This window comes from Notamacropus eugenii, chromosome 1 (genome assembly GCF_028372415.1).
Source record: "Notamacropus eugenii isolate mMacEug1 chromosome 1, mMacEug1.pri_v2, whole genome shotgun sequence".
Taxonomy (NCBI): domain Eukaryota; kingdom Metazoa; phylum Chordata; class Mammalia; order Diprotodontia; family Macropodidae; genus Notamacropus; species Notamacropus eugenii.
In genome coordinates, this window is record NC_092872.1 from 617,897,602 (window position 1) to 617,911,275 (window position 13,674).

The following is a 13,674-nucleotide window of genomic DNA, read 5'->3' on the forward strand; positions in this document are numbered from 1 at the left end:
AAACAGTTCAACTTTAGTAAGTCCCTTATGAATTCTCTTTGCTGTGTCCTTTTTCATGCTTCTCTTGATTCTTGGATTTGAAAGTCAAATTTTCAATTCAGCTCTGGTCTTTTCATCAAAAATGCTTGAAAGTCCTCTATTTCATTGAATAACCATTTTTTCCCCCTGAAGTATTATACTCAGTTTTTCTGGGTAGGAGATTTGTGGTTTTAATAATAGTTCCTTTGACTTCTGGAATATCATATTCCAAGCCTTGTGATCTTACTGTAGATGCTGCTAGATCTTGTGTTATCCTGATTGTATTTTCACAATACTTGAATTATTTCTTTCTGGCTGCTTGCAATATTTTCTCCTTGACCAGGGAGCTCTAGAATTTGGCTACAATATTCCTAGGGGCTTTCCTTTGGGAATCTCTTTCAGGAGGTGATCGGTGGATTCTTTCAATATTTATTTTACCCTCTGGTTCTAGAATATTAGGGTAGTTTTCCTTGATAATTTCTTGCAAGATGATGTCTAGGCTCCTTTTTTGATCATGGCTTTCAGGTAGTCCCATAATTTTTAAATTGTCTCTCCTGGGTCTATTTTTCAGGTCAGTTGTTTTTCCAGTGAGATATTTCACATTGTCTGCTATTTTTTCATTCCTTTGGTTTTATTTTATAATTTCTTGATTTTTTCATAAAGCCATTAGCTTCCATCTGCTCCATTATAATCTTTAAGGAATTATTTTCTTCTGTGAGTTTTTGGACCTCCTTTTCCATCTGGACAATTCTGCTTTCATTCTTCTTTTCATTGGCTTTTTGGATTGCTTTTGTCATTTGGGTTAGTCTATTTTTTACGGTGTTATTTTCTTCAGCATCTTATTGGGTCTTCTTTAGCAAGCAGTTGACTTGTTTTTCATGATTTTCTTGCATCACTCTCATTTCTCTTCCCAAATTTTTGCTCTACTTCTCTTACTTGATTTTCAAAATCCTTTTTGAGCTCTTTCATGGCCTGAGACCAATTCATATTTTTCTTGGAAGCTGTGGATGTAGGAACTTTGACTTTGTTGTCTTCTTCTGTGTGTATATTTTGGTCTTCCTTGTCACCAAAGTAAGATTCTACATTCCAATTCTTTCTCCGGGTTTTGCTCATTTCCCCAGCCATTTACTTGACTTTTGAGCTCTTTGTCAAGGTAGATCTTTGCTTCCAGTGGGGGTGGGGGGGTGTACTGTCAGTTGCTCAATTCCCCCACAATCTGTAGGCCTAGAGCTTCAGAAACAGTTGCAGCTGCTGCTGCTCTTGCTGCTGGTGTGGTTGCCAAAGGTCCCTCCACTCCTTCCCCCTCTGTTGCCCTGGGGCTGGGGCCAGACCAATTCACTCTCCCACAATGGTCCCACAGGTTTTTTCCACTGACCTTCCAATTTGTCCTCAGCGTTTTGAGGTCATGAAGCCTGGAAATCACCACAGGTGCCCAAGATTCAGTTCTCCCCTCCCCCCCCCAGGTCTACTCAGGTCTACTCTGCGCCTTTGTGGCCCACGCTGGACTGCAACCTGCCCTTAGCATGGTGTGATAGACACTTCCCAGCAACCTTCTGGGCTGTCCTGGGCTGGATATTTGCTTCACTCTGTCATTCTATGGGTTCTGCAGCTCCAGAATTTGTTTAGAGTCATTTATTACAGGTATTTGGCTGGGGCAGCGCTCTAGAAAGTCCATGCTGTAATACTGTAGGTCACGGATTCTTGACTCTTTTGGTGTGTGTCATAGACCCCAAAGGTAGTGTGGTGAAGCCTGTAGATCCCTTGACAGAATGTTTGTTTTTTTTAATTCACAATTGAAGAAAGTAATAAATTTCAGTTAGAGGTCAGTGAAAATAAAGATATTTTCCCCCATATGGGACCCCATTTTTGTTTTCTTTGTGACCATCCATAGGGTCCAACTCACCTCTATTACCTATGACTTCCTTCCTTCCTTCCTTCTTTGTCTTTCTTTCTGTACATATGTTGTTTACTTTTATGTTTCTCAATTACATGTAAACAATTTTTTAACATTTGTTTTTTAAAATTTTGTATTCAAATTCTCTCCTTCCCTTCTTCTCCTCTCCCTTCCTTGTGAAGGCAAGCAACTTGATATAGATAATACATGTGCAGTCATGCAAATATTGCCACATTAGCCATATTGCAAAAGAAAACACAGATCAAAAAAAAAAAAAACCACCCCAGAATAATGCAGTACAAAAAGTATGCTTCAGTCTGCATTCAGACTTAAGGAACATATTGTCAACAGGCTCTCTGTCTCATGATTTAGCATGCCCACCTCGAGAGCCTCCACCCTACCATTTCTTAGAATTGTTCTTTTCTCTGTCTTCTATCCCCCATCTGGTCCTCCAAGAAACTGGATAAATACACAACTAATCCATAAAATCACTTCAGCTCTGATCTCAGGCTGCCAAACTGGAAGGAGGAGAATGGGAGAGAAGACAAAGGAGGAAATGGAGAGGAAGAGAAGGACAATGTATTTATTAGGGGGCTTTCAGGTTTGCGAAGCACTTTACATATATTATTCTGATCTCATTCTCACAACTAGCCTCTGAGTTGGGTGAAATTAGTATTCCCATTTTACAGATGATGAAACTGAGGCTCAGAGAAATTAAGTGAATGGCCTAGGGTCACATAGTGAATAAGTGTCTGAGGCAGAATTTGATTCTGTTTGCCTGATGCCAAGTCCAGCACTTTATGCACAGATTCCAAACTGAGTTCAAGCACTGAGCAATCGTTCTGTCTGCTGCCCAACTACTTCGTGGAAGGCCACTGGCTCCTGCCAGGAACTAACCCTGGGCTATGATTTACTCTACTGTGTTTGGGAAACTGGAGGCCAGAAGTGATTACAGGCAAAGTTCACATATCTCTCGTGAGGACCTTTGCCAGTAAAAAGGCAATCAAACAAGTGGTGAATTCTTTCCTTGGCTCAAACCTGAATGCTGAATAAAATTACAACTGGGCTGATATAGAAGGTACACCTAGGTTTTTGATTCCTCCATCAGAGAGTCATTCCCTCTCCCCACTGTCTTTCCCTTCCTATCTATCTCTTCTCCTTCCTCCTTTTTATCCCTTCCCTCCTTCCCCTCCTTTTCCTCCTCCTTCTCTCTCTGTCTCTCCTTTCCCCTGTCTCTTTCCCCCTTTTCCTTTCCCCTCCCCTATTTTCTTCTCTCTTCCTTCCAATCTGTCTCTGTCCCCCACTGTCTCTCCTATTCTCTGTCTCTTCTCTCTCCCTCTCTCTGTCTGTCTCTGTCTCTCTCCCTTTCCCCTTTTCCCCTTCCTCTCTTCCCTCCCATATCTCTGTCTCTCTCCCCCCTCCACTGTCTTTCTGCTTTTGCCTCTCTGTCTCTGTCCCCCCCATACTCTTTCTTGCTCTCCCACTCTCCTTCTTTCTGTCTTTTACTGAGAAGCTTGGGAGGGGTGGGGATGGGAAGGTGAGGTGGGGTGTTTTGGCTGCTTTGGTAGCCAGAGTTGTATTCTCCTCCTCTCTGAGTAAAAGGTAGTTAGTCCCTTAACAAGTGTTCTCTCCCCACATAGTACCTATCTGTTGCTCACAAATATTCAGATACTAGGATCCCAAGACTTTGCAACTGCAAGGTACGTTTAATGTTCTGTGCATATGTTAACATTTGTTGAATTGAACTGAAAAGGTCAGATGAGGATCCCTAAGACCCACTAGGAATCCATTGCCTTTCTTTACACCAGAAACCTGCTTCTCCTGAATCCTATCTGAGGCCTGTTTTTGTTGGGGCTGGAAGGTTTCCTCTCTATGTATCAAACATTAAAAAAAATCTGAACCTATGGTGTCATCAGGGTGAGTAACTCCAGTGTGGAAACCCCCTCTCATATCTCCAGCTATTTTAACTTACAGTATTGTTTGGGGCTATTAAGCCAGAAAGAGACCTGAGATGATGTAGCCACTGTATTAGAGACAGACCTGGATCCAGGTCTTCCAGATCCCAGGGGCAGTACAGTTCCTAATTGACCACACTGTCTCATACCTCCTTCTTCCAAATAACAGAGTTGTCCATAGTGTGTTTCCCACTCCATCCCCAATACTACTTAAGTATATACAAATTCTAATTAATCATGAATTGAATTGAATTGACAGCTTGCCCTTCAAACTGACATTAAGTCTTTTTTTTTGGAGGGGGGCACCTGGTTATTGACTAAAGAGGCAGGTGCCTCCCTCTGGACCAAGCTCCCTGCATTTTCTAGAGTCTAACACTCTTTCTTTCTTTTAACTTTATTTATTCATAGTTTTCAACATTCACCTCCATAAGTTTTAAATTTTCTCTCCTCCCCCGCCTCTCCCCAAGACATCATATAGGTTCCACATATACATTCCTATTAAACATATTTTCACATTAGACATGTGGCATAGAAAAATTAGAATGAATGTCAGGAAACATGAGAATGAAAAAAACAAAACAAAACAAAAAAATAGTCTACTTCTCTCTGCATTCAGACTCCATAGTACTTTCTCTGGATGTGGACGACATTTTCCATCCAACACTCTTTCTTGATGATGGACTTTGTCTTGATCAACTTCTGGGTCAGGAAGTTGAGGGTTTTGTCGTTCACTTCCAAGTAAACTCTCTTCCAGGTATTTCTTTCTGGATCTGGGAAGAGGCCAGGTCTTCAGGCAGCTCACTCAAGAGAGAAGCTCCATTGTTCTCCTTTCTGAATTTCTCCCCCTGTACTTTATCTTTCCCTAAAGATTCCATAGCTGTGTTCAGAATCTTATCTTTGGTGTTAAATTCGATGGGCTTGCTCTAAATTGAAGGCCTTTGGGGAGGGTCCCTATCCATTGCTATGGTCATTCACCTCCAATACATAATTGTGTAATTCTTCTTAGGTTCATACCTGCCTTGGTCCCAGAAAGCTACTAGGGCTAGCAGCAGCATTGCTAATGCTAGTAGTCCAGCTTCTTCCAATCACTCCCCAAGCCTCCAAAAAAACCCACAATCCTGGATGAACCTCCAAAAGTATAAACCATTGGTCTGGTAGGGCATTTAAACCACTTTGCACTTAACAGAATGGACCAGACTCAAATTTAGGGAATAGTTTTCTAGTAACAATGGAATGCCTTCTATTTGTCTCAACCCAGAATTCTCTACGAACATCTGAATGATTTATGTCCCACTTACTCCTAGAGGTGTTCTACTCTCTTCCTCTTTCGTATTTATATATAGGGCAGCTAGGTGGTACAGTGGATACAGCACCAGTGCAGGAGTCAGGAGGACCTGAGTTCAGATCTCACCTCAGACACTTGACACTCACTAGCTGTGTGACCTTGGGCAAGTCACTTAACCTCAATTGCCTCATCCTGGGTCATCTCCAGTCATCCTGATGAATATCTGGTCACTGGATTCAGATGGCTCTGGAGGAGAACTGAAGCTGGTGACCTGCACAGCCTTCCCTCACTCAAAACAAAGTCAAGTACAAGTCATGTCATCATTTCTTTGATGGCATGGTCTTCTTTGGCAACGAAGGACGAACACACACATTTATATATAACACTTTAAGGTTCATGATGCACTTACTGATACTCCTAACAACCCTGGATGGTAGGTGTTATAATTGCTCCCATTTTATAGATGAAAAAACTGAGGCTCAGAGCAATTAATTGACTTGTCAGGATCATATAGCTGGAAATGTTTGAGATGGGATTTGCACACAAGTCTTTCTGAATCCAGGTCTAACACTCTATCTACTATATCACCTAGCTACCTCCTTAAGCAATAAGTACCTAATAAACATTGAGATACACACTCTATTATAACATGAAAAGCAACATTGCAATTTGAACACAAGTCCCAGCTAGCAAGGGAACAGGTTTTCTCAGAGGCTCAGTCCCCACAAACAAGCACAAATGGGGGAAGTTCCAGGAAACGGAGTGGATTTGGGAACCTCTGCGAGGATATTTTCCTCTATTTCTCCTTTCTGCCAGCTTCCTCAGAGGGTTTTGCTCACTTCTCTCCTCTAGCTTCTTTGTGCCTCATCTCCATCGACTTAGCACACACAGAGTGGCTCAGCTCTGATACTTCTGTCACTCCATCATCTACCTGCTTCATTTCCTAAGCCTAACCAAAATGTTCCTGGTTAACACCATCCCATCGCAGAAATGTTCAGCCATGCTCATCAGTGGCTTCCCAGCATTCTTTGTTCTTCTTCAATCAGCAGCACAACATGATGAGAAAGCAAGTCCTTTCCTATCAGGGCGTGCCCTCTAAATGAAGAGAGATTTTAAAACTTAACAATGATTGTATTAGTGTTGGTGCCTTGTGTTCTAGTAGAGGGATGACGCAGATAGAAATCAGGAAGACTTGAGTTCAAATCTAGTCTCAGACACTAGTAGCTGAATGACCCTAGGCAGGTCATTTAGTCTCTGTTTGCCTCTATTTCCTCAACAGTAAAATGCCTACCTCCTAGGATTGTTGTGAGGATTAGATGAGATAATATTTGTAAAAAAAAAAAAAAAAAAAAAAAAAAGAATCTGGCACATAGTTGTTGTTTGTCCTTCCTTCTTGAGGAGGACCATGATGTCAGGAAGGTGATGTTGTGACTTGCAAATGAATTGGATTTAAGTGAGGGAGGGTTGCACAAAGCACCAGCCTCTCTTTCACCTCCAGAGCCATCTGGGTCCACAGGTAAGATCAGGACAACAGGAGATGGTCCCTGGCACATAGTAGATACTCTGTAAGTGCTTATTTCCTTCCCCCCTTTCTTCCTTCCTCCCTTCTTTCCTCCCTCTCTCCCTCCCTCCATCCCTCCCTTACTTCTTCTCTCCATCCATCCCTCCTTTACTTTCTCCTTCCCTCCTTCCTTTCCCCCCATCTCCCTTTCTCCATCCCTCATCTCTCCATTTCTTCCTCTGTGCCTCCTTTCTTCCCTGTGCCCAAAGGACTCAGGGTGATACTTGTGCATCAGAAAGCCAGTGACAGCTTTAGCCTTGATACCAGCTTCCAAACCATTTCCGTTCCCCTAGGATGTGTCTGAGAACTTTGTCAGGGATATTCTGGGATGTGGGCTGCCTGACTCTACCCATAATTCAGCATGGCAGCTAGCATAAGAACACCTCAGCAACCATGACAAGCCTATACTTGGCTTCTTTCCCTGTGTCTGAGGAGATCCACGTCATAATCCCCTCACACAAATCCACTTTAAAAACAGAAAGAGTCAGACTTGGAAGTATTGAGAGTCACATATTTTTTCCCTTAAGCTCCCATCCTGAAGATCATTCTTAACCATGTTTGCCCATCCCAATGAGGTCATACCTGGGCAGTGTGGTTTTCATTTCTTTGTAAACAGTGACAAGGGAGGGGCCTTTTCACTGGAAACCTGGGAGTTCCCTTTCTGTAGCCATTGGGAATGGGACTGAAAGAGATCAGCTTGGAAGGAAATGGAAGTGCTATTTATTTTTACATATGGGCCCACTTTACAGTGTAGAGTTGGAAGTGCATTTCCACAACTTTATGGATGGGGAAGGACTTTAGCATATGCAGTTTGTTCTAAGTATGATGTATCTACATAGTTAATATTTGCTAGTTCCTCAAGGGTTTTTTGTTTTATTTTGACAAAATGAGGTCCCAGTGAATGTAAATTACACAGAAGCAAAATTTTTTTTGACCTAAGGAAGAACTTTTTAACAATTAGAACTGTCTAAAAGTGGAATGGGCTGCCTCATGAGGTAGTGAGCTTCCTGTCCCTGAAGGTCTTCCAGTAGAGGCTAAATGAGTACTACTTTCTAGGTCTACCATGGACGAGGTTCCTTCTTTTGGTTAGGGTTATACTTGGTACGCTTCAAACTGTGAGATTATGTGGTTCATTGTCCATAGCTGATGGTACATTCTAACTCAACATAGTCTCAACAGAGACTACCTCTTTGCCACTGAGATTTAAACCCATTCATTCCCAATAAAAACCTGGTAAATCAGTCCATCAGAAGCTTGAGAGACCAGATCTGTGCAGTTAATGCAGAAACTTCAGATCAGTAACCAAGTTTACAGCATTTAATGCCTCAGTTCCACCCTTCATTTTGAAACTCCTCTGTGACCCATGGGCCAAAAAGTAGAAACTTTCTCTAGTGTAACAAGTTTTTCACAAGAAATAACTATAACATCTATGAATGTATGAAAACTGGTGGTCCTTTTTGTGTTGACTGATACCCAAGCTACTTACTAGCTTGGCGCTGTGGGAGATATTCTCTTATGGCCTGCACAGCACTTTCACCCCCAAGAAATCTCTGCTTTGATTCATGTTAAGGGGCTGCTCTCTGCATCTAGAATTCCATAGCAATGTTGCATTCCTTGATATATCCAACCCCTCCTGGGTTCTGTGATCCATTAATGACTCACAGAAGCTATGCCAAACTCCCAGGCTGATAGATCACACACACACACACACACACACACACACACAGCCCTTACATCAGGCTATTACTTCTCAGAGGATAGTGATCTGGTTGAACCAAAATTTCTTTGAAGTATTGTCAGTAAACATTACAATATCTTGCGTATACTCAGTGTGGCTATGTTGTGTCAATTAAAAAGAGGCCATGAATATATGACCTTGTTGATGCTTACAGACTTTCACAATTATCCATACCAGTGGGATTCTCAGAACAGATAATAACATTGTTGAGCAAGCCTTCTGTGTGGTCTAGATGGCTTCATGAGATCCAGTTCCTTTTTTAGCAGAGACTTATCTTAACACAACATACCCAAAGACTCAATTAATTGAATGAAATGCCACAGGAAGCAAGCTGCTGGGTGACTATTTCTGGCCTAGCTAAAGGAGCCCTGAAACTGGGGCAGCAGCAATCCAAAGCAAGAACCACTCAGACATCTCACAATTTGTTCCACTACTTAATTTACTATATTAGGGATTTCCTAGGAAACCTACTGTATTGAAATAGCAATGACAATCCTCAGAGTAGTAGTCAGCTTGCCTCTGCTTCAGTACATGTCTTTCCCACATTAGGTAATGTATGTCTACATTGGGTTTTCCTAACATCCTTTGCAGAACAAACATTTGTTCAAGTGCCCACTGTATACACAGCACTGTGAAAGGGTGGGGAAAGTCAAAGATATTGTTATTCTAAAGGGGGTGAGGTATGCAGAAAAATGAACCATATTGTAACAGTGAGATAAGTGCATAGGAAAGATCCATGGAAATGCTGTGAGGAATTTGTACATAGATCACTTTCAGCAGAATGGGGATAGGATTTATTAGGGATGGTTTTCATGGTGAAGGTAACATGTAAGCTGGTTTGAGGGACATGGGTATGGGGCAGGAGAGGGGAAATCTATTGCAGTCACAGGGATGACATGCAAGAATGGGCAAAGAGAGAAGTGGGATAGAGAATAGTATAGAGAATGGTAGGAGATAATGTCCAGGAGGGTCTCTGCTGCTAAGATAAGAAGTTTATATTTTATTCAGTGAGCAATGAGGAGCTGCTAAAGATTCTTGAGTAGAAGAATGACATGGTCAGAGCTGTGTTTATGGAGACTTCCTAGACAATGGTTTAAAGATTGGATCTATAATCTATAATTGGTGACAGGGAGACTAGACGAGAGGGTAATACAATAGCCTAAGAAAGAAAAGTCTAGGCCTGAAGTAGAACATTTAACCTGCTGACTGATCAGTTGTCTGAGGTATATTGGACACAAATGACATTGCTAAGGGTTACAAAGTCTTGGGCAAGAAAGTAAAGACCTTAAGTGACCCAACAATGATACTATGAAGCACGTACTCAAGGGTTCTTCTACTGGACGTACAACCAAGGAGGTCAAAGACAGAACCTGTTTTGTTTTGTTTTTTTTTGTGAGCAAAAAAGTGTAAGTCAAGCGGGTAACCAAAGTTTGGGAGATAGCTGAATAAGCTGTGGCATAAAAGATGAATTGGTGTTGTTGAGTCATTTCAGTTGTGTCCAGCTCTTCATAATCCCATTTGGGGTTTTCTTGGCAAAGATACTGGAGCAGTTGTCATTTCCTTCTCCAGATCATTATACAAGTGAGGAAAGTGAGGCCAACAAGGTTAAGTGACTTGCTCAGGGACACACAGCTAGGAAGCATTTGAGGCTGGATTTGAACTCAGGAAGATGAGTGTTCCTGACTTCAGGACTGGTGCTCCATCCGCTGCCCCACCAGCTGTCCAAAGTATGAATATGATGGAATACATTGTTGTGTGTAGGAAATAACAAATATGGGTAATGGCCTGGGCCTCAATTTCCTCATCTGTAAAAAAGCTTTGGACCAGATGGTCTCTGAGTTTCCTTCCAGCTCTAAATCTAGGGTCTTATGAGGCCACTGAATATGAGGGATTCAGAGAAATGGAAGAATTTGGATGTAGATAGAGTGGAGCAAGCAGGACAACAATATATACAATGACTATGATGGAAATAAGCAGAATGCTTAAATAAAGGCAAATTTTGAGTAATTATAATGACTGATCTTGGTCTGAAAAGCAGATAATGAATCATAGTGGGGGACCATGGAAAGAGAATGTTGCATATATTGTCAGTCACTACTTTTTGCTTTACTATGGTTTGTTTTGCTTTTGTTACAAGAGAAGACTCAGTTCCAAGGGGGCAGGGGACCTTTCCTTTTTTTTTTTTTTCAACATTCACTTCCATAAGACTTTGAGTTCCAACTTTTCTCTCCTCTCCCCCACCCCAAAATATTGTGTAATATGTAAAGAAAAATTAGAACCAGTGGGAGAAGCCATGAGAAAAAAGAAACCAGAGAAGAGAGAGAAACAGAGAGTGAGAGAGACAGAGAGAGACAAAGAGAGAGAGGAAGAGAGAGAGAGAGAGAGAGAGAGAGAGAGGAAGGGAGGGAGGGAGGGAGAGGGAGAATGAGAGAGAGAGGGAGGGAGAGAGAGAGAGGGAGTGAGAGAGAAGGAGAGAAAGAGAGAGAGGGAGGGAGAGAGAGAGGGAGAGGGAGAGAAAGAGAGAGAGAGGGAGAGAAAGAGAGAGAGAGGGAGAGAAAGAGAGAGAGAGAGAGAGAAAGAGAGAGAAAGAGAGAGAGAGCACGTGCAAATAATATGCTTCCATCTGCATTCAGATTCCATAGTTCTTTTTCTGGATGTGGATAGCATTTTCCATCATGAATCTTTTGGAATTATCTTAGATCCTTGCTTTGCTAAGATGCGATAAGTTTATCAAAGTTAGTCAGTGAACAATATGGCTATTACTGTGTACCATGTTCTCCTGATTCTGCTCATTTCACTCAGCATCAGTTCATAGCCTTTCCAGATTTTTCTGATCTGCCTGCTCATAATTCCTTATAGCACAATACTATTCCATTACATTCATATACCACAACTTCTTCAGCCATTCCCCAACCAATGGGCATCCCCTCAATTTCTAATTCTTTGCCACCACAAAAAGAGCTGTTATAAATATTTTTGAACACGTGGGTCCTTTTTCCATTTGTATGATCTCTTTGGGATACAGACCTAGAATTGGTATTGCTGGGTCAAACAGTATGCATACTTTTATAGCCCTTTGGGCATGGTTCCAAATTACTCTCCAGAATGGTTGGATCAGTTCACAACCCCACCAATAATGCATTAGAGGGGAACCTATATTTGAAAATTCAAAACCTTTAGGGCTATAAATATTGTTTTCTTCATTGCTGATAACTGAAGCCAAAAACTTCAAAAGACAGAGAATGGCAAAGTGAATAACTGACTAAAAAGATAGCATCAGAAAATAGGTCATGAATTTCTAGATCATCATTGAAAATATAGGAATGGCAGATTTTTGGCTAGGGAACTAACACAGGTTAAAAAGAGGCTGTTTGTTATGAGTGCCTATAAGTGCAATCAAGGTGGAATTTTTGTTGTTTCTATTTTGGAGTTCAGTTTCCCAGGCTCAGGCTAAATTGTAAACATCTGAAGGATTAATATTCTTTGAACCCTGGTAATTTAAAGCTGTGCTGAGTCATGTAGGTTTCCTGTCATCTGTCTCTGAGACAATCAGGGCTGAATCTTTGTTATATATTCTAGGAGACTGTCATTTTCCTTTGGGGCTCACTCATGGGAAGAATGTGTCTTTGTGATTTGGCTAGATGAGACTCTAGGGTAGCCATTGCTAAGAGGTCCCCCAGCTTTAAGAACCCAGATGCTGGTGCTCTCTGGTCTGGTGATGATGTATCTGTTACTTTATTTAGGCAGTTGGAGCCCTGTCTATTGGATCTCTGTACTAATTTCTTTATGTTTCTCTGCTTGTATTTTCTCCACATTCAGGATGCTGACCTTTCCCCTGAACTAGTGAATGACATATATATATTTAATTAAAGTAAGACTGTAAATTTGTAATTTAATGATTGTAAAACTGTAATTTAATTAAAGTAAGATTCCTTTAGAAAAGCAGATCAAAGAATCTATGCTGGCAGCCGACCCTGTGGGCTAGTGTGGTTGCTACTACAGTGCCTTTGAAAACTTTGTCAAAAAGATTTTAAGCTGCACTGGAAGGAGAGGAATAGGACTGACTGCCCTCATGTAACTGCCAGTCAAGATGTCCCAAGCATAGCTATGCTATAGGAAGAATAGTAATAAATATGCCCAGAAGTTCCTAGAAAATAAAATCCAAAAAGGACTCTGTAAGACAGATAAACACAGCACACTTGAGGCCTACTAGCACAGGTTCACTCTTGATGTGGTCACTTGATGAGGAAAGACACTAAGAAGGGGTTAATAATCTTACTTTATTCTAGTCTAGTTTTCTCAGAAGAGAATTGCTGATAATGGGAGCCCAAACTCTTGCAGCATTCCCTAGTCACCCTTCTCACAGGGGTTGGTGAGAAATGGGGGCAACTACCCCTACATCTCTATGGAGTCAGTGGAGACAGGTACACCTTGTGCTTACCCTAAATCCCCTCAAGCCTCAATGGGGACCATTTGAGGCAAACACAGATTCCCCCCAAACTCTGATGGAGGCTGATCAAGGCAGTATAACATTCCAGCTTGTGCACTCAACCCTAAGGTTCCCCCTTAAACCTCAATGGGGGCCAGCTGAGGCACACACAGCATTTATGCATTCAACCCTAAGGGTTCCCCATTCATTATCTAGTGATCACCTGTTTTATAGACCAACAGATAAAGACGGCATATTGCCAGCAATAGCCTCACAAGGTTATATCACCTAGTCCCTGTATCTCACAGCTCAGCTGCAGTGGATATTTTTATTATTTACCATTCTATAATTATGCACAAGCATGGTGAAGATGTTTTGAACCATAACTGTGGGAACTCATATCTAGTACCTGGGAACCAGAGACTGTTATGGCTATGGATCCTGGAAAACTGAATTCTTAGAAATAACAACAAAAATTCACTTTACACACACTAAAATCCACCTTAGTTACACTAAAATTCACCTTATACAGACCCACATGTGCAAACATTTATAGCAGTTTTTTTCTTGTGGTGGTCAAGAATTGGAAATTGACGGGATGCCCATCATTTGGGGAATGGCTAAACAAATTGTGGTATATGAATGTAATGGAATACTACTGTGCTATTAGACATGATGAGCAGATGGACTTCAGAAAAACCTGGAAAGATTTGTATGAATTGATGGAAAGTGAAATGAGCAGAACCAGGGAACACTGTGCACAGTAACAGGAACATTGTACAATAATCAACTAT

The 13,674-nt window shown here is 41.5% G+C and overlaps 1 long non-coding RNA gene across 1 annotated transcript in view; it reads left to right on the plus strand.

Moving 5' to 3' along the window:
* Positions 1-2,846: 2,846 nt before the first annotated feature.
* LOC140520783 (uncharacterized) overlaps positions 2,847-13,674 on the plus strand; it is a 31,526-nt gene continuing 20,698 nt past the window's right edge. The window contains exon 1 of the long non-coding RNA XR_011972642.1: positions 2,847-2,990. This is a non-coding gene — a long non-coding RNA (uncharacterized lncRNA). The remainder of the gene's footprint in view (positions 2,991-13,674) is intronic.